Genomic DNA, 19810 nt, shown 5'->3' with positions numbered 1-19810 from the left:
ACGTGTTGTCCTTACCCGAAGACGAATGAAAGCGACGTTTTTGCACTTTACTCATCATTTGAAGTAGATGCGTAGTGTGGAATATCCTTGCTCTTGGAGACGCCAGTTGCTTTGTTGTTCTGGATCGATTCCTCACTGGAGATGCATCATTTATGTCAACACATTTCTTCTCTTCTTTTTCTTTTCTACACTGCGGTGACAAAAGTCATGATATAGCGAATTTCAAATGTTCAGATGGCAGTATCATCACGTACACATGGTATAAAAGGGGATTGCAGTGGTGCAGCTGTCTTTTCTACTCAGGTGATCCATGTGAAAAGGTTTATGACTTGATTATATCCGCACTTTAAAACGTTTTACAAAAACTTGACAAAATTGAAAAAAATTGGTGGCTTTTTATATTCATTTTTTATTATACGGGTTTGAAATTAGTATTTAATTTTACATTATTCTGGCTTTTAAAAATTTTGATCTCAAATGCAAATCTGAATCGAATTAAAATTATCTTTGGCTAAATGAGTCTTCAATTAAAGCAAGAAAATTAAGTACTTGGAAAGTTATGTAAAAATATTTTTAAATATTGAAACTTCGGTGCAATTTGCCAGATATTACTCCCATAATAATTAATGATTGGTATTATTTAGTAATCCGAAGATTGCAGGTTCCGGTCCTGTCACAGTCGCCATTTTCATGGTGGCTTTTTATTATTATTTATTATTATTGGGTTTGTGAAATTAGTGTTTAATTTTATATTATTCTGGCTTGTAAAATGTTTGAACTCAAATCTAATTCTGTATCAAATTAAGATTATCTTTGGCTAAATGAGTTTTCAACTAAAGCAAGAAAATTACGTACTAGAAAAATTATCTTGAAATATTTCTAACTATTGAAATACGAGAATGCAGTTTTCCTGAAATTAAGTACTTGGAAAGTTATGTAAAAATATTTTTCAATATTGAAACTTCGGTGAAATTTTCCACTATTACTCCCATAACAATTATTACTTGATATTTCTTAGATAGGCTCCTCTACTGGGATTGTCTGATGGTGAGTATAATTTACGCCTAAAAGTTAGTGGACTTCGTTTTGTGAAAAGTGAAATTTTAAATGCAGGTTCTGTTCTGAAGGCAAACCACACGTATTACACTAGTTGGTGACATTAACACGAGATGATTCACTAACAGACAGCTCCACACGAAGTAAGCCACATTTAACTATCAAATTTATGACAAAAATATAGCGGAGGAGAAAAGGTATGATTAGTCGTAATAACAAACACAATGAAATTAATAAGTTATTATTAGGAAAAATGAGCACAAATAACAAAATCTCCACATAACATAGACCAATTAATATATTCTATGCCGGTACCATGCAATCGCTGAAAAGGCAGAGCAAGAACAAAAAAGTTGCGATTCCTTGTTCTCGTGAATTACATAAACAATACAGTTGTAGAGATATTAATTTCATTGTAATCGCACTGTCTATTGTCAACGATTAAATTGTCTCATCGCTACTGCGCGGAAACACACTGAGCCATAGTAAAATTTCTGTTTTGAAGAGTGCGCCGCAGCGGGTAGTTTAAAGCAGTTGCCCTCCGTTTCTGGCGGTGGCGCCGCTGTGGCAATCGCAGCTTTGGTGTCTCACTCTGGTGGAAAAGGGGTAAGGTTGCCTGTTCACGTGCATTTAAGGGGCACTATGAGCTCGGAGAATAGTCCTTTTCCTTGATCACATTTGCACGCTATATATTGTCCGCCGCCTTGATCCCCCTCACCCCCTGCTTTCTCCCATCCTCTCCACCCCAACCAGTTGCCGCGCCTTCACCGTTGTGTCCCACCCTCTCTCTATCTCCACACCCTCCATCTCCTTTCCCAACACAACTTCCACTGTCTATTCCTCCCGGATGATGAGCTTCGCCCTGACATCTACCCTTCCTACCAACTCTAACCCCATCTTCCTACCTCCTCCTCAGGGCTCCCTCTCCTCCCCCTCCCTCCTCCTGAGCGACTTTCCCCTCCTACTCCCCCTCCATCTCTTGTGCCTCCTTTCAGTGTCTCTGCGCTCCCTCCTGCCCTGTCTTCCCTCTTCCTCTCCTGCTCCACATGTCTCCTGCCTCATCATGAACCCTACTGGTGCCCCTCCTCTCTTCATCCCGCCGCTTCCCCAGCTGCCCCATGCTCTCCCCTCCTTTTCCTTCCTCTCTTTGACCTTTTCCCTCGGCGGGTCCAACCTGGCAGTTTTATTCTTCGTCGTGTGTGCTCCAAGTGGGTTTTAAGTGTGTTGTTCAGGAGCGCTTTCACTACTGTGGCCGACTTTTAACCTGTGCCTGCACTTACAGTGTCTTTCTGTGTTTTAAGAATCGCCAACTGTGTTTCTTTTTTAACTTTCTGGTGACTTAATTAACTGTCCCCCAGGAACGTCTCCACGTCAGTGTATATTTACCTCCATTTTCTCCCCTTACTCTGTTTTATGTTCCCCTTTTTTATATCCTTATGTATGTATCATTTTATTCTAGTTTTAGTTGTAGTGTCACTCGGCTGAAGAGCCGCGGATTGTGCCACTGACAGCCCTCCCCTGCCCATATGCTGCAGGGTAATGAAATCACAATAAAGAAAAAAAAATCTTAGAGAATAGTCAATCTGTCAGTCTGAGTCTAGTCAGTTGGTCAGCAGGCTCAGTGTCGGGCAGTCAGTGTCTGTCTGTCTGTTGGTGCCGTATGTTAAGGTGGTCACTGAGTCATAGGCAGTTGGTCAGCCAAGGCAGTCTGCGAAGGGGCAGTCTGTCAGTCTGGGCGAGTCTGGTCCATTGGTCAGCCAAGTTAGTCTTGTCCGTCTTTCGCCCGCATGGGGCGTGCTGCGCCAGGTCGTCGCCAGACATCCCCGTTTATTATAAGTTAAGTGCTTCCTGATATGATGTTTCATTTACTTTTTAAATTCTGCTGGTTTCCTTGGTGAGTCTCTCGTCCCCAACTCGCTCGGCTGTCTTTCGTCCGAATTTGTTAGGCAGTTAGTGTCTGTCTGTCTGTCGGTCTGCCATACGTTAATAGTTGCCTCTGTCATGTTTGTCGGATTCGGTGTTAACGACTTTATAGAATTAAGATTCCTGAAATATGTTTTTATCTTGCCTATCGTCTTGCGAGGCGGTATATGTGTAATGTAGAGGATGTTGTACACTTTATGTAAGTATGAATTTCGTGGCTTTCCTGTAAACAGTAATTTTTATAAAGTTGCCAACCTTCCACCGTAAGAGCCCTTTTAAAAACAAATTGCACCTTTGGTGGAAAATAAGTTCTTAGTGTGAGTGTTTGTACCATTTCCATCCCTCTTACGGCGTGCATAGTTAATGTGTTTGAGCGAGTTGTTAAAAATTGTAGTGTAAAGTAATCTGGTGTGTTGCAGATTTGGACCAGTGTAGTTTTTCAGAGGTCGTCGTGAGCCCGGAGGCTCCTACTGTACCAAAAAAAAAAATTATTCTGCCTCTACATAATTGTACCTTGATATATCGAGGGTGCTTTTCTGCTTATAATTTTGAAACTGTTTTGAAAAAGCTTTTAGGAATAAAATTCACATTTGTTAAATTGTCACTTGATATTCGAGGGTGCTTTTCTGCTTATAAATTTTAATCTGTTTTTGAAAAGGCTTTTATGAATAACATTTCCATTGGTTGGAATTTAATTTCTTTCCATCAGTTACTCCTTGGAAACTATTTCCACGCTCACATAGGTGTTAATGTTCTTGATGAATTGCTAGTGAATAAAGTAAATTCTTTAAGAAAAGATTTTGAAAGTCTAAATTCACGGTTCACAGACAGTCACTTGGGGAAACCTTAAAGCACTACAGGAAATAAGACTTTCATCACCGAATGGTACTTGTAACTAGTCGGAGTGGATATTCCACTTCGCAAATGATTATGCAATTCATTATTCTGAGATCCGCAGTGTGAAGTGTGTGCCGAGAATACCAAATTTCGTGTATTACCTCTCAGTACAGTGGGTGCTGTCCTTAACGACTGAGAGCAGCTGCGTTTTCGTAGAGTTGTCAGTGCTAACAGACAAGGAAAACTAACTTAAATAACAGTAGAAAGCAAGGTTAAACGTACAAGGAACGTATCAGTTAGGACAGTGTGGCGAAGTTTGGCGTCAATGGGTAATGACAGCAGACGACCGACGCGAGTGCCTTTGGTAACACCATGGCATCGTCTGCAGCGCCACTTTCAGGGTCGTGACCATATCGGTTGGGCTCTAAAGGAATGGAAAATCATAACTTGGTCAGATCAGTCTCGATTTCAGTTGGTGAGAATTGATGGTGTGTGGCGCAAACCCCACGGAGCTATGGTCACAAGTTCTCAAGAAGGCAGTGTGCAAGCTGGTGATGGTTCCATGATCATCTAGTAGAGCTGAACCGATCTTTGATTGGAAATGTTTATTTTCGGCTACTTCGAGTCTTTTAGGCTACGCAGAGACCACTCAAATCCATTAATGAACTTCATGTTTCAAACGACAATGGAAATTTTATGGATGACAATACGCTGTGTCACTGGGCCATGGTTGTTTACGACCGGTTTGAACAATATTCTGGATTATTCGAGCGAATAATCTGACCACCCAGAGCGTCCGTCATCAATCCCATCCAACATTTATGGGGCATAACTGAGAGGTCGGTTCGTGCACAAAATCCAGCATCGTCACAACTTTGGCATTGATGGACGGCTATGTATGCAGCATGATTCAATATTTCTGTATAGGACTTGCCAACGACTTGTTTGGTCCATGCCACGTCGAGTAGCTGTACTACACCGGCCAAAGGTAGCTATCCCATAATTTTTGTCACCTTGGTAACTTCTCCCTCATGAACTGGATGGTATAGGTCGTTGTCAAATGTGGATCCGGTGCCGTATGAAAAAAAAAAAGCATCACCGTCTTCTTGTCAGGAAATCAACAATCACTTATTCGATGGCGTTATGTATAACAGCTCATTACAGTATATTTATTCAAGTTCAAAACTACCATTATAACTTGAAGACTTGCGAACACTACGATAAATACCTTTCTTTAATGAAATGTTGAATCCTAATAGCAGCGTGCAAAAGCGAGTACCACAGATGATGTAAGGCAGATGCTTCAATCAGGTCAGGAATTTTAGTTAATTGCCTGAATCAAAAAAATAAAATAAAATAAAATAAGGTTGGAAGTAGGATACTTGCTATATAAAGCCTGTGGTGGTTAATTAGTTCTATCAACATGATTTGTGTAGGGTAGCCGTCTGTGAAAAACTTTTGATGCAGAATAATTCTGACCACAACTAGAGATGACAATGATCAATACGGAAAAATATTCCAACCAAACACCCCATTTTTCTGTATATTAGCATTTTAGGCGATAAAGCAAGTTAGGCCGTGGTATTACAGGGATAAATTTCTCTGTATTCTCTCCTTGTTTTATATCCTTTAAGTTTCCACTAAGTAGTATCCATTTCCTTACGAAATGTTTTTACTCTCCCTCAGGTATTTAATGTGTACTCATCACTAGTCTCCACTAGATTACTCCAATTTTATTTTCCACAAAGATCAAGGATATTCACTTGCAACGGATCAATCGTTAATTATTTTCTAAGGAAACGTAGGAAAAAAATTTTAACGATTAACATTCAATTTCCCACTACAATCCATCCATATAACCGCAAGTACTTACACACGAAGCGATATGTTTTGTAAATGCAGGCTTTACACTGGAAGCTGTATGTTCCACAAACGCAGTTTATTACGGTTGTTATGTTTCCATATATCTACAGATGAAAGTCATTGCCTACAGCTAATGACATCTATGGAAAACAATTTCCCGGTGGAGATATGGGCTACAAAGACTTTTTTCAACATTGAGGGGAGTCGGTATAGTTAACGTTACACATTATAAGAGTATATTTACTGCAGAGACAATAAAAAATCAGAATATATAAAAAATTGTGAACTAAGAGTGATGTGATAATTTAAGCACAGCACATTATAGCACACAGAAAGCAAACCAAACTGACAAAATGATTCTTACGATGCCAGTTCTATACTACGTATCAAGTATGACTCACGATAAACGAAACTAATTTTCAATTTATATAGATTTCGTGTTTAATTATATAGTTCAACAAGCGAATATAGTCACACGATAACAGCATTGTTACTAACTATTCGTTAAAGGAGCTCAAGAAAATAACTTCAAAGAACACTAGGATGCTAAGACCACGTAACTGAATTTCAATTAATAATGGTTAGTTTCGAAGTCACCGCCTTCACTTACGATTTTAGAAATCTTTTCCCGAATGTATTCTGCAATACTTTAGTATTCACTAGTAATAGTTCATTCGCTGATCATAAAAAGGTACGTAACTTCAGTCAAAATTTTTTCACATGCATAAAATTTGCTTTTTTGCAAACCAACTAGTTGGATATGTTTATTGTTATTCGAGTATTATTTTAACGACTTAGTATCATAAGCATGATTTATACACTTTTTGAAAACAAATAGTGCACATTATTTATACCTTTTTACTGTCTGTAATTACCGCAAATTACATACGTACCTTAATTTGATTCTATTGTTGTAGTAATTTTTCAATATAATGCATTTTATTGTAAATATCAACTCTAGGGACCAAATTGAACTCAGTTGTAGTTAACATATGTCAGAGTAACAACATACACTGAAGAGCTGAAGAAACTTGTACACCTGCCAAACGTAGTGTACGGCCTCCGCGAGCACGCAGAAGTGCCGTAACACGACGTGGCTTGGACTTGACTGACGTCTGAAGTGGTGCTGAAGGTAAATGACACCACATATCCTGCAGGGCTGTCCATAGATCCGTAAGACATCGGAGGGGTGGAGATCTCTTCTGAACAGCACTGGCAAGGCATTCTAAATATACGCAATAATGTTCGTGCCTGTCGAGTTTAGTGACCAAAGGAATTGTTTAAAGTCAGTAGAGTGTTCCGGGAGTCACTCTCCAGCAATTCTGGAAGTGTGGGTGTTGCATTGTTCTGCTGGAACTGCTGAAATCCGTCACAATGCATAATGCTCATGAACGGATGCAAGTAATCAGACAGTAAGGTTTACCTGTCAGAGTCGTATCTCGCGTATCAGGGGTCCCGTATCACTCCAACTGCAGATGCCCCATACCATCTAGAGCCTCCACGAGCTGGAAGAGTCATTTGTTGACACGCATGATCCATGGATACATGAAGTTGTCTCCTTATCCGTACACGTCCATCCTTCCGATACAATTAGAAACGAGACTCGTCCGACCAGGCAACATGTTTCCAGTCATCAACAGTCCAGTGGCGGTGTTGACGGGCCCAGGCGAGGCGTAAAACTTTGTGTCGTACGGTCATCAAGAGTACTCGGAAAGCCCATATCGATGATGTTTCGTTGACTGGTTCGCAAGCTGACACTTGTTGGTGGTAAGCATTGAAATCTGCAGCAAATTTCGCAACGGGTGCACTTCTGTCACATTGACCGATTCTGTTCAGTTTAGTTGGTCCCGTTGTTGCAGGATCTTTTTCCGACCGCAGCTACTTTGGAGATTTGATGTTTTACCGGAATCCTGATATTCACAGTACACTTTCGAAATGGTCGTGGGAGAAAGTCCCCAGTTCATTGCTACCTCGGAGGTGCTGTGTACTATCGCTCGTCTGCCGACTATAACACCACTTTCAAAGCAACTTCAATTTTGATAACCACCATTGCAGCAGCAGTAACCGATCTAACGACTGCGCCAGACACTTTTTGTCTTATATAGGCGTTGTCGACCGCAGCGCCGCATTCTACCTGTTTACATATCTCTGTATTTGGATACCCATGATTGTACCAGTTTCTTTGGCGCATCAGTGTATGTTACATTGTGCTCTCCTTTTGCTTCTCTCCCGTAGGGATATGAAATTTAAAATTTTTGACGTTGCTTCTCTACAGCATAGCTTTCAGATGCATTTGATAAAGGCTTAACATAAAGTTTGAAACCGGTCGTGTGAGCTTCTACATCTATAGCTACGTGGATACTCTGCAAATCGCATTTAAGTGCCTGGCAGAGGGTTCTGCGAACCACCTTCACAGTTCTCTATTATTCCAATCTCGTATAAAGTGGGTAAAGAACGAACACCTCTGTATTTCCGCACCAGCTCTGATTTCCCTTATTTTATCGTGATGATCGTTTCTCCGTATGTAGGTTGGTGTCAACAAAATATTTTCACATTTGCAAGAGGGAGTTGGTGCCTGGAATTTCGTGAGAAGATTCATCCGGAACGTAAAACGCCTGTGTTTTAAAGTTGTACATCCCAAATCCTGTAACATTTCAGTGACACTCTCTTCCGTATTTCGCGATAATAAAATCCGTGCTGCCGTTCTTTGAACTGTTTCGATGAACTCCTTCAATCCTATTTGGTAAGGATACCACAACACGCAGCTGTATTCTAAAAGATGACGGACAAGCTAAGTGTAGGCAATCTCCTTAGTAGATCTGTTACATTTCCTAAGTGTCCTGCCAATAAAATGCAGTCTTTGGTTAGCCTTCCCACGACATTTTCTATCCGTTTCTTCCAGTTTAAGTTGTTTGTAATTGTAGTTCGTGGTTATTTAGTTGAATTTACCGCCTTTAGGTTTGTCTGATTTATCGTGTAACCGAAGTTTAACGGATTCCTTTTAGCACTCATATGGATGATTGCTCACTTCTCGTTATGTTGGGTCAAATGCCAATTTTCACAAATTACAGATATCTTTCCTAAATCGTTTTGGAATTTGTTTTAATCTTCTGATGGCGTCACTAGTCGATAAACGACGGCATCTTCTGAAAATAACCTAACTCGGCTGCTCAGATTGTCTCCCAAATCGTTTATATAAATAAGGATCAGCAAAGGCCCTATTACATTACCTTGGGGAACGCCAGAAAATTTTGCTACTCGATGACTTTCCGTAAATTACTACGAACGATGACCTCTCCGACAGTAGATCACGAATCCAGACAAATAATTGAGACGATATTAGATAAGCACCCGATTTCATTACAATCCGCTTGTGTGGTACAGTGTCAGAAGTCTTCCAGAAATCCAGAAATACGGAATCAATTTGAAATCCCTTGTCGATAGCACTCAACACTTCGTGCGAGTAAAGAGCTATCTGTGTTTCAGAAGAATGACGTTTTTTTTCTAAATCTGTGTTGACTGTGTGTCAATAGACCGTATCCGTCGCTGTACTTCATAATGTTCGAAAACAATATACGATCCTAAATCCTTCTGCATATCGACGTTAATGATATGGCTTGTAATTCAGTGGATTACTCCTACTACCTCTTTTGAATAGTGGTGTGACCTGTGCTACTTTCCAGTCTTTCGGTACGGATCTGTCGTCGAGCGAACGGTGGTATATGATTGGTAAGTATAGAACTATTGCATCAGCATACTCTAGAAGTAACGTAATTGGTATACAGTGTGAACTAGAGGACTTACTTTTATTAAATGATTTAAGTTGCTTCGCAACTCCGAGGACATCTACTTCTACGTTACTCATATTGGCAGCTGTTCTTGATTCGAGTTCTGGAATATTTACTTTGTCTCCTTTTGTGTTCAGTAAATCTGCTTTGGCAGCATTATCGTCGATAGTATCTCCATTGCTATCGCACAGAGAAGGCATTGATTGTGTCTTGCCGCTAGCATACTTCACATACGACCAGAATCTCTTTGGATTCTCTATCAGGATTCGAGACAAAGTTTCGTTGTGGAAACTATTACAAGCATCTCGCATTGAAGTCCGTGCTGCATTTCGAGCTTCTGGAAAAGACTACCAATCTTTGAGATTTTGAGTCTGTTTAAATTTGGCATGTCTAGTTTCGTTGTTTCTGCAACGGTGTTCTGTCACGTTTAGTGACCCATGGAAGATCTGCTCCGTCGTTTATTAATTTATTTGGTATAAATCTCTCAAATGCTGCCGATAATATTTCTTTGAATTCAAGTAACAACTGGTCTGCATTAGGATTTATAATTTGGAAGGAGTGGAGAGTGTCTCTCAGGAAGGCATCAATTTACTTTTTATTTGCTTTTTTGAATAGGTATATTTTTTCGTTTATTTTTTGAGAATTTGAGAGCTACAATATTCAATCTCTCTATGACAATCCTGAGTTCAGTAATCCCTGTATGCTCATTATTAAATGAGGACTGTTTGTTGCTAAGAGGTCGAGGGTGTTTTCACAACCCTTTACTATTCACGGGGCTCATGAACTAATGCTAGTACAATTTCGGATGATGTTTTACGTGTACCTCCGGAATTAAAAATGTATTTTCGCCCACATATCGAGGGTAAATTAAAGTCATCACCAACTATAGTTGTACGAGGCAGGTAACTGTTTGATATTAAACTCAAGTTTTCTTTGAACCTTTCAGCAATTGTATCATTTGATATGGGAGGTCGGTAAAATGATCCAGTATTTATTTTATTCCGGTTGCCAGCAATGATCTCTGCCCATACTAACTAACAAGAACTATCTGCTTAAAATTTTCGACAAGATAAATTACTTCTAACAGCAACAAAGACGCCACCGCCATTTGTGTTTAGCCTAACCTTTCGGAACACCGTTAGCTTCTTCGCAAAAATTTCGGCTGAGCTTATCTCCGGCTTTAGTCAACTTCTTGTGCCTATCACGATTTGAGCATCAGAGCTTTCTATTAGCTCTCAGAGCTCAGGTATTTTCCCAACACTGCTACGACAATTTACAACAATTACAACGATGATTCATGTATCTACGTTCTTCCAGTGTTCGGCGTGCACCCTTGTGACTGAAGCCCTTTTTGTGTTTTCCCGAGACCATTTAACCTAAGAAACTACCTAGTCCAAGCCACACAACCCCTTATACCCGCGTAGTCGCCTCCTGCGTGTAGCAGACGTCTGACTTATTCAGCAGAATGCGAAAACCAGCGACCCTTTGTGCAAGTCAAGGAATCTGCAGACTAAACGGCCGCCGAACGGTCTGAACGTCTGTCTGAAACAATCCATTCAGCCCTGTACCAGAGGTCCGCATTCAGTCCTGTCGACCATACTACAAATGGTCAGCTCTGCTTTCATCTTGCGAACAGGACTGGCAGACTTTACCACTTTTGATAGCCATTCTAAACCAGAGAGAATCTCTCCCAACCGAAAGTGCCGGCCGAAGTGGCCGTGTGGTTCTAGGCGCTGCAGTCTGGAACCGCGAGGCAGCTACAGTCGTAGATTCGAATCCTGCTTCGGGCATGGATGTGTGTGATGTCCTTAGGTTAGTTAGGTTTAACTAGTTCTAAGTTCTAGGGGACTATTGACCTCAGAAGTTGAGTCCCATAGTGCTCAGAGTCATTTGAACCATTTGAACCAACCGAAAGTGACACACATCATTGGTACCGATCTCAGCCACTACATGCAGTTGGCTGAGCTCTGTGCTCTTCATGGCATCTGGAATGACCGATTCCACGTCTGGAATGACTCCATCCAATGTGCACATGGAGTGCACATTGGCTTTCTTCCCCTTCTTGGCAACCATAAGCCGGGGCTACCAACTGTCAACATCCCACCCTCAGTGATTGTCCAGATCTTGCAGGCTGAGTGATTTCCTCTGAAATAGGACAGGCGACAGCATCTGGCTGAGCGACAGTGTGAGCCACGCAACGCACCTGGAACCTGTTTGTCAGACTAACTGGGGAGGCCTTATGTGCCGCTCTGTGGGAAGTCTTTGCTACCTGCCATGACCTGGGGCTACCTCCCCCTCAACCACAGGTGAGGCGTCAACCTGAGTGTGACGGACTGGACGTCCAGTGGATCTCCAAGGCCAGCCCACAACAGTGGTGCCCAGCCACTGCAGCTTCACGTTGTTTAACCAAACCCATCACAGCCTGGAGCTGACAACGTAGTGTCACCTATTCGGCTTGCATCCGCACACAGCAATCGCAGTACCTATCCGTACTAAAGACAGTGGAAAACTAAACTTCCCAGGTAACGGACTATTGGCATGTGCTGCGGAACTCTAGACGCTGACGAATACGCAGGTACTGCGTCTAATAAATTCGATTCAAAAACCTAACTACAGAAGCACTGAGGTGAAACAAAATAATTAACCCCTGATTAGGAACATATAATACGTCACAAAATTGGTTTTCTTTCCAATGAACACTCGAGAACTGTGGCAGTTAGATATTAAATTAACATGCAGAAACTCAAGAAACTAAACTATCAAAGCACACAGATGAAATTATACAATTCGCTCGTCTTTAGTAACGCGTGAAAGTCACGAAATTGGTTACATACCTGCTTCTGCGTCTGTCTCGGCCAGCTGCTGCTGCGTCTCTTAGCTTCTTAAGGTTCTAGAAAAAGCAACTGGAGAGGCAGTTCATTAATTGAACACCAGTTGCGGAATCAGCTGCAGCATAATCCAGTCAGGGAAAAACCACTGACTAGATGTGGGAGTGCTTTGAAACAGGTGGCGGAAGTAAGAATGTTATTGTGACTTTGTTTATCTGCATAATTCAACCTGAAGACATCAAAAATCTCCCTGAAAACAATGACTACCGGGAATGGATACACAAAAGATGAGTATTTTATTTTCTACATTGAACTGGTGTTCTCCATGGTGTGAACAAACACACAAAGACTGAGTTTCTAAACTGAGGAAGCGCATGAGCTTCGACTTATTAAATAGTTTTATTTTGACAGCTGGTAGTGTCCCATTTCAGTATGAAGAGATGGAACACAAAGAGAAAGCAATCGCTCTTCACTCTGCACTGTTCCTAGGTTCTACATAATGTGGTAGTTCGTAACCTCATAGAGAATAGCTTATATCTCTTTTACAGGAGGGTTTCCTTGTATGAATGCTCCTGGAACAAACTCGGTCATCTGAGGTCAACGGCAATTATATTGAAACAATCGAGAGGTGTCCCCGAAATTTCGGTTAACTAGACACTGCCGTTTATTTTACTTTACGTATAAAGTATCGTTTTTGCTTCGCTGGCTGACTGGATGTAGGTATCTGGTAGTTGAAACGATTTTTTTTCACTATAATCTAAATTACACTTTAAACTTAGTTTACTTCTACAATCGACTGATGGAATTCTTATGAAGATCAGAGAAAGGACAAAGTATCAGTGTCAACAGAGATGCATTTCAAGCAACCGACAGTTTCACGATTATAATACTATTTAACATCTTGTTTACCGTCAAGTCGTCAGCTAATTAATTTTATTGTTGATCTGGAATGAGAGACTCTATGATCTTATTGAAAACAAATTGTTGTTTGTTTTGTTATATGACGGAAAACTGCAGTTTGATTAGCTCTCTCACTTCATATTCTGTCAACAGATCATACTCTACTGTACCTGTATTTGAGATAGAGAAACATCCAACACTTATACTAGTAGCAATAATACTAGTGAACAAAAAGCTAGTTCAACTTACTTAAAAATTAAAATTTAAAGTTTCTGAAAGAATTATATTCTGTCTCTGACTAGCACGTTGGGGAGAGACCTTTGTCGTGTGTACGGAGGTAGAGGGTTTTACAAGTGATGTGCCGCAGAACGTGAGACACCACAAAAGTATATAAACTTACTGGGTGCCTGCAGAACGATATTTACTTATCTATGCTACTGTAACAGCCAAATTAGATGAAATTCTGTTTGTTCAAACAAAAAATATTAAGCTCCGTTCGTATGTTTTTAACTGTTATCAACGAAAAGAATAAGAGGTATGTGTAGCGAACTCCATTATCGACGCTGCTAATTTATTTTTCATTTTAGGAAGAGGTGTAACCAGCACTTTCATCTGTGAAATTTCATCAATTATCTTTGTCACTTATGTCGGTTCAGTCTGAATTTTAGAGCTACAGGAATACATAATAAGCAAAATATCCTGTCATTGAACGCCAACTATGAAAATATCCTGCCACCCATGACTATGTACACACTCAATGCAGGTCGCTGAAATACTGATCGTTCCTCGGAACCCTCTTTACTCCTATCATGTTTACCCACTCAGTCACGACCTTAAAGCCACCTGCAATAATCTGCAGCAATACAGATTATTCTCAGCAGCGTAGTTATCATAGACCTAGAAACGAGTACAATGGTGAGCAGTGACACATTGTATCTGCTTATTTTTCGTTCATATGATCCAAACAATCCTCCGTCTGTAATTAGTGTCACTGCTCTAAATGTAACCTCTGTTCACCAGTCAACGTCATCTCCTTTAGTACTGTACAAGTTTTACTTAGCAGCCTCAATTTACCAATCCAGCAAGTTATGCCCTGTGATTAGACCGCCACCAGCGACACGATCTGTGCTAGGTCAACCATCGTTACTTTCTGCCCCCAACAAGGGCTAGCTACTGCTATTTCTAAGCTTTTCTCCGACTGTGACATCGATTTTTCATAACAAACTTTACTAGAAGGGTTTTGTTGGCGCCAATTGCGGCTAGTAGTTACACTATATGATCAAAAGTATCCGGATCCTCCAAAAACATACGTTTTCCATATAAGGTGCATTGTTCTGCCACCAATTACAAGGCACTCTGTGTCAGCGACCTCAATAGTCATTAGACATCGTGAGAGAGCAGATTGAGGAGCTTCACGGAACTCACGAACTTCGGACGTGGTCAGGTGATTGGGTGTCACTCGTGTCATACGTCTGTATCCAAGATTTCCACGGTCCTAAACATCACTAAGTTCACTGTTTTCGATGTGATAGTGAAGTGGGATCGGCAAGGGACACGTACAGCACAAAAGCACAGTCTGTTGACTGACAGAGACCGCCGACAGTTGAAGAAGGTCGTAATGTGTAATAGGCAGACATCTATCCAGACCATCACACGGGAATTCCAAACAGCATCAGGAACCACTGGTCATAAGCTACAAATCACGCCGGTAAATGCCAACGACGCCTCACTTGGTGTAAGGAGCGTAAACATTGGACGATTGAAAGTGGAAAAACGTTGTGCTGAGTGAAGTCTCATGGTACACAGTGTGGCTATCCGATGGCGGGATGTGAGTATGGCGAATGTCCAGTGAACATCATCTGCCACCGAGTATAGTGCCAACAGTAAAATTCGCAGGCGGTGGAGTTATTGTGTGGTCGTGTTTTTCATGGAGGGGGATTGCACCCCTTTTGTTTTGCGTGGCATTATCACAGCACCTGCATACATTGATGTTTTGAGCACCTTCTTGCTTCCCACTGTTGAAGAGCAATTCGGGGATGGCGATCGCATCTTTCAACATGATCGACCATCTGTTCATAATGTACGGCCTGTGGCGGAGTGGTTACATGACACTAACATCCCTGTAATGTACCGGCCAGCACAGAATCCTGACCTGAATCCTATAGAACACCCCTGGGATGTTTTGGAACGCCGACTTCGTGCCAAGCCGCACCGACCGACCGATATCGATACCTGTCCTCAGTGCAGCACTCCGTGAAGAACAGGTTGCCATTCCCTAAGAAACCGACCAACACCTGATTGGACGTACGCCTGCGAGAGTGGAAGGCGTCATCAAGGCTAAGGGTGGGCTAATATCATACTGAATTCCAGCATCACCTATGGAGGGCCCCACGAACTTGTAAGTCATTTTCAACCAGATGTCCGGATATATTTTATAACACAGTGTATACCCACTACGAGCAACTATTACCAGAGTTTTAGAGTGCTCACATCTGATGCTAACAGTACCATTACTAACGGACTATTTCGTGTCCCCTCAACCTCAGGAAAAAGAATGTGTCCATTCTGCTACGCCTGAGTTTCATCTTATATTCTGGTTTTGCCGGAAGTTTGTTCATACGCAACATTGGAGAAACCACCTTTGCCTCCCTCTAGCGTCCTCGCTGCTTGCTATTTGATTTCTCCTTCCGCCATTTGCAAAAACGACAAATATGTTTGACTTGCATCTCTCTGAATTCTGCTGCTCCATTAGATTTAAAATTTCATAATAATCCAACCAAAATGTGTGCTTGTATCCGAATTTCATGAATAAGCTGCAAAATTTTGTACGGCATACTTCCCAACATAGGACGCAGATTTATGCTTCCCTCAAGTCAAATTATTAGGTAGAACCTGTTAGGGCTTGAGCCTGGGAGAGAAATTAAATATCGCCGACACGTCTCTACCTAGATGAATGACCTTACGCGGGAGAGAAAGAAAATAACATGCAGCATAGGCGAGGTGTGTGACAATCAAAAGATTTTGAACTATGCGATTGCACTAAATTAGTTTCTATGTCAAGGAATTTTGTCCTGCACCTCATTTTTTGTTGTGTAAATTTCCAGTTTTATTATAATTAGATGTTATTGTCCCTTAAGTAGAGATTCTACTCAAAAATTTAACTTTCCTTCTACTGTGTTGATTTCAACCGAATTTTAAAATCATGTCTATCACGCAAAGATGTAGCAATACCAAGATTTCAAGTCTTAAATATCCGTCGTTTCTGTGTTTCGAAATTCTGTTATGATTTTAATCGTGCTTTTGAAAACAGATTTTCACAGCCGAGCCTTTTAAGTTATATTTACAAGACTTTTTTCAACAGTTCTATGTATTTATTTTCATTCAGACTAGTTGATATTTAGGATAAAAATGTTGAACGTAAATTTGAAAAAACAAGTTTATGGGGAAATGGATTTTCAAATTTTATTAAGCATGAATGCTAGTACGAGAAACACTACCATTGAAATTCTCCAGTATCATATGTTTTCCCTTCCTGCTCTAGGAGGGTGTTCTTGTTCTTGTAGCTTCAAGATCAGGACAGCCTTTTTCTTGAATTCTCCAGGCATCTTGTGGAATGCACGATACGTCGTAGATTCTAGGTAAGCTACTTCTCTTCTGGGAAGCTGATAAAACAGTGCTGGGAATTCTGCTTTCTTTGTCTTCAAACATCATACACTGAACCGAGAACAGCTTCTGCAAGAACCAATACTATTTTTTTCTTTCTTGCTGACATCTGGACCGAATGACACTGTGCTAACTTTCGTTTGTATTTTGAGTGTTTGTATGTTTCACCAGTGCATCTTAGCAGTAGGGCATCAGATACACGTGTATGATAGACAGATATTATCTCGACCACTTTGGCATATGTCGGTGTGCTAGCGTCGCTCGTGCAGTCCATATGTTAAATATTTCTCCGACATATTTGTAATTAGAATTCAGCCAAACCATTTTGAGGTATAAGAATAAACACTGATTAAAATGGAATTAAATTAAGAATAATTGAAGTTTCAGAGTGTAGTTCCCACTTTATGTCCACCATACTGCACCGCCTGAAAGTGTAAGCGTAGGATCGTTTACGCATGCTGTACGAAACTTGTTTGAAAAGCAAGAGGCGAGTGAAATTTATTGTACCCTAAGTTATCGTGAAATGTTTGGGGTAAATGTGAGTTGAAGTCTCTTTGAAATAATTTCCTATTCCTTCCTTTTTTCCTATAGGAATCGTCTGATGTACGACGCAGTAATTGTGTTGTTTCAGTAAAGAACGAAAAATGTAAAACACATTTTTGAATTAACGTACGTCTGAGGTAAAAGGGAAATCCTGAAATACAGCACATACACGTATCTCACAGAGAAATGCTTTAAAAACATGATGTCGAACTTGATGGGAAAGTAAATACTATATACTTTTTATTTATTATTATCAATAAAATAAAGGAGAGAATTATCGTACTTATGGTATACAAGAGTACACGACATAGAGTCATGGAGATGAGTGCAATTTAATAAAATTAAACTCAAATTTGAGAGAGACCTCTTATATTCTAATAAGACCATTTCTCCATTTCATACTTACATACTGAAGTGTCGTATCTTGATTCAGCTACATAATATTACTAAGAAATGGATCAACGGCGAACTGTACAAATCCCTGGCATCCGTAGTCAATTTCCTCATATCTGTTCGTTCCGAGTGCTTTGCAACGGATTACAATAAACTGCAATTTGGTCCTACATAATATTAAATGGCAGCAATTTCGAGCCACTACGACAGCCATGCAACATGGCGAATCTGTTTAGGCAGGAACTAGTTGCTAGTATTAGTCATCGAGTGTCAGTTATGGTGAGATATATGCTGTCCAGGGTTGCCATTGTATCATCACGTTGTGTGTGAGAAAATGATCCAGTGAACTAAACCAACCAAGAGCATAACAAGGAATGAAATAACGAACTGTAACAGACATGTAAGACGCCGATTAGTAAAACAACTTTGGCCGCTTCGGTGGAGATTTTAGTGAAAATGAAGCAAATCAACATTGACAGAGGCGAACGACATAACGGTGAAAACGATAACTTCAGATATGTTGTTTTATGTTGTATGTAGGGAAGTTCGATGTACAGAATATTCATAGTTAAAGGTCCAGAAACAAAATTGACGAAAATTTGACCAATATATGGCGTCGTAAGCGCCGGAATATGCACACGAACACACGCGCGGCTCACGTCTGTTCCTCAGTTTGCGTCCGAGACACCCATAATGACATTCTCCATGAAGTACCGTGCGCTGATGGAAGGGCTCTTTTATACGAAGGTGACTGTGTGCTAGTAGCACTGCAAAAGTTCTGGAAACTCAAGTGTATGAAAAAAGGAATTGCTCCAGTATCTGATAAGGAAATCGAGCAGATAATTACAAAATTCGGAAGGACAGGTTCTTTTGAAGTGCAATGTGGCAGAGGGAGAAAGGCAGTTGATCCGACGTCTGTCGAAGATGTAGCCACAGCTCTGAAGGAGAGCTCGAGCAGTGGTATGCAAATCTGCAATGCACAGGGAATAGCTATCTATACAAATTTAATGATGTATATTTGCATACTGCTGACATTCCAGCAAGACAAACGTTTGCTGTGAAAATTCTTGTTCACGTGGAAAAGGACAATGAATGGTCATGGAACATTCTACGGACAGACGAAGCCCATTTCCAACTTCTAGGACATGTCAATAGGAACGCACGTCAAACGGTACCACTTCATTCTGTAAAGGTCATACTGTGGTGGCGGCTGACGGCATCGTTTATCGTAGGGCCGTACGTTTTGGAGGATATGGGTCTTGCGCGCCCTGTTAACTTTACCGCCACTGGTAAACGCGACAAGAGTCAACGTCATTCCAGCGCTTCAACAGTGCGAATTTGTGAGATGGCGCTACTCCACACAGCGCACATCCAGTTAAGCAGCCGCCACAGAGACATTTCGGAAGTGGTAGAATTGTCAGCCGTAATTTCCCTGTAGCCAGGCATTCCAGATTACTTGATCTTAATCGTATGGCTTCTGGCTGTGGGGTTATCTGAAAGATGTGTTCAGTGCTCCAATTATGAACGTAGCCGAACTGATAGCACGAATTGCGCAACGTGAACCCCGAGACACTCCACTTTGTTGTGGAACACGCTATTTTTCGATTTGAACTTGTGGCAGAAAAGGGTGGACAGCATCTTCAATATGATTTGCGCCAGTACCACGAGACTTAAAATCGAATGTCATTTTCCTTTTTATGAGATTTTCGGCCACGTGACAATTAAAAGTCGATGTCATTTTGTTTCTCATGCGCTTTTTGGCCTGAGGACAGTTAAAAACAGATTTCTCTCATCCAGTGCGGTACGAGCTTGCCATGGCGGTTAGACTTACCTAACTGGAAGTGTCACTAATGAAGACCACCGAACCTTTCCAGTCATGCACTTTGAACAATACGGATGGTGTAATGTGCTACTGAAATCATAGATGTCGTATTGAGATTCATCTGCAATGTGAAGTCAAAGTCATTTGAGATATGGTTACTGTGTTTTCTGTGACGTTTTCTCCAGTGTGAATAA

The sequence above is a fragment of the Schistocerca cancellata genome, chromosome 6, assembly GCF_023864275.1.
Source record: "Schistocerca cancellata isolate TAMUIC-IGC-003103 chromosome 6, iqSchCanc2.1, whole genome shotgun sequence".
In the NCBI taxonomy this organism is placed as follows: domain Eukaryota; kingdom Metazoa; phylum Arthropoda; class Insecta; order Orthoptera; family Acrididae; genus Schistocerca; species Schistocerca cancellata.
This window is presented reverse-complemented; position numbering follows the sequence as displayed.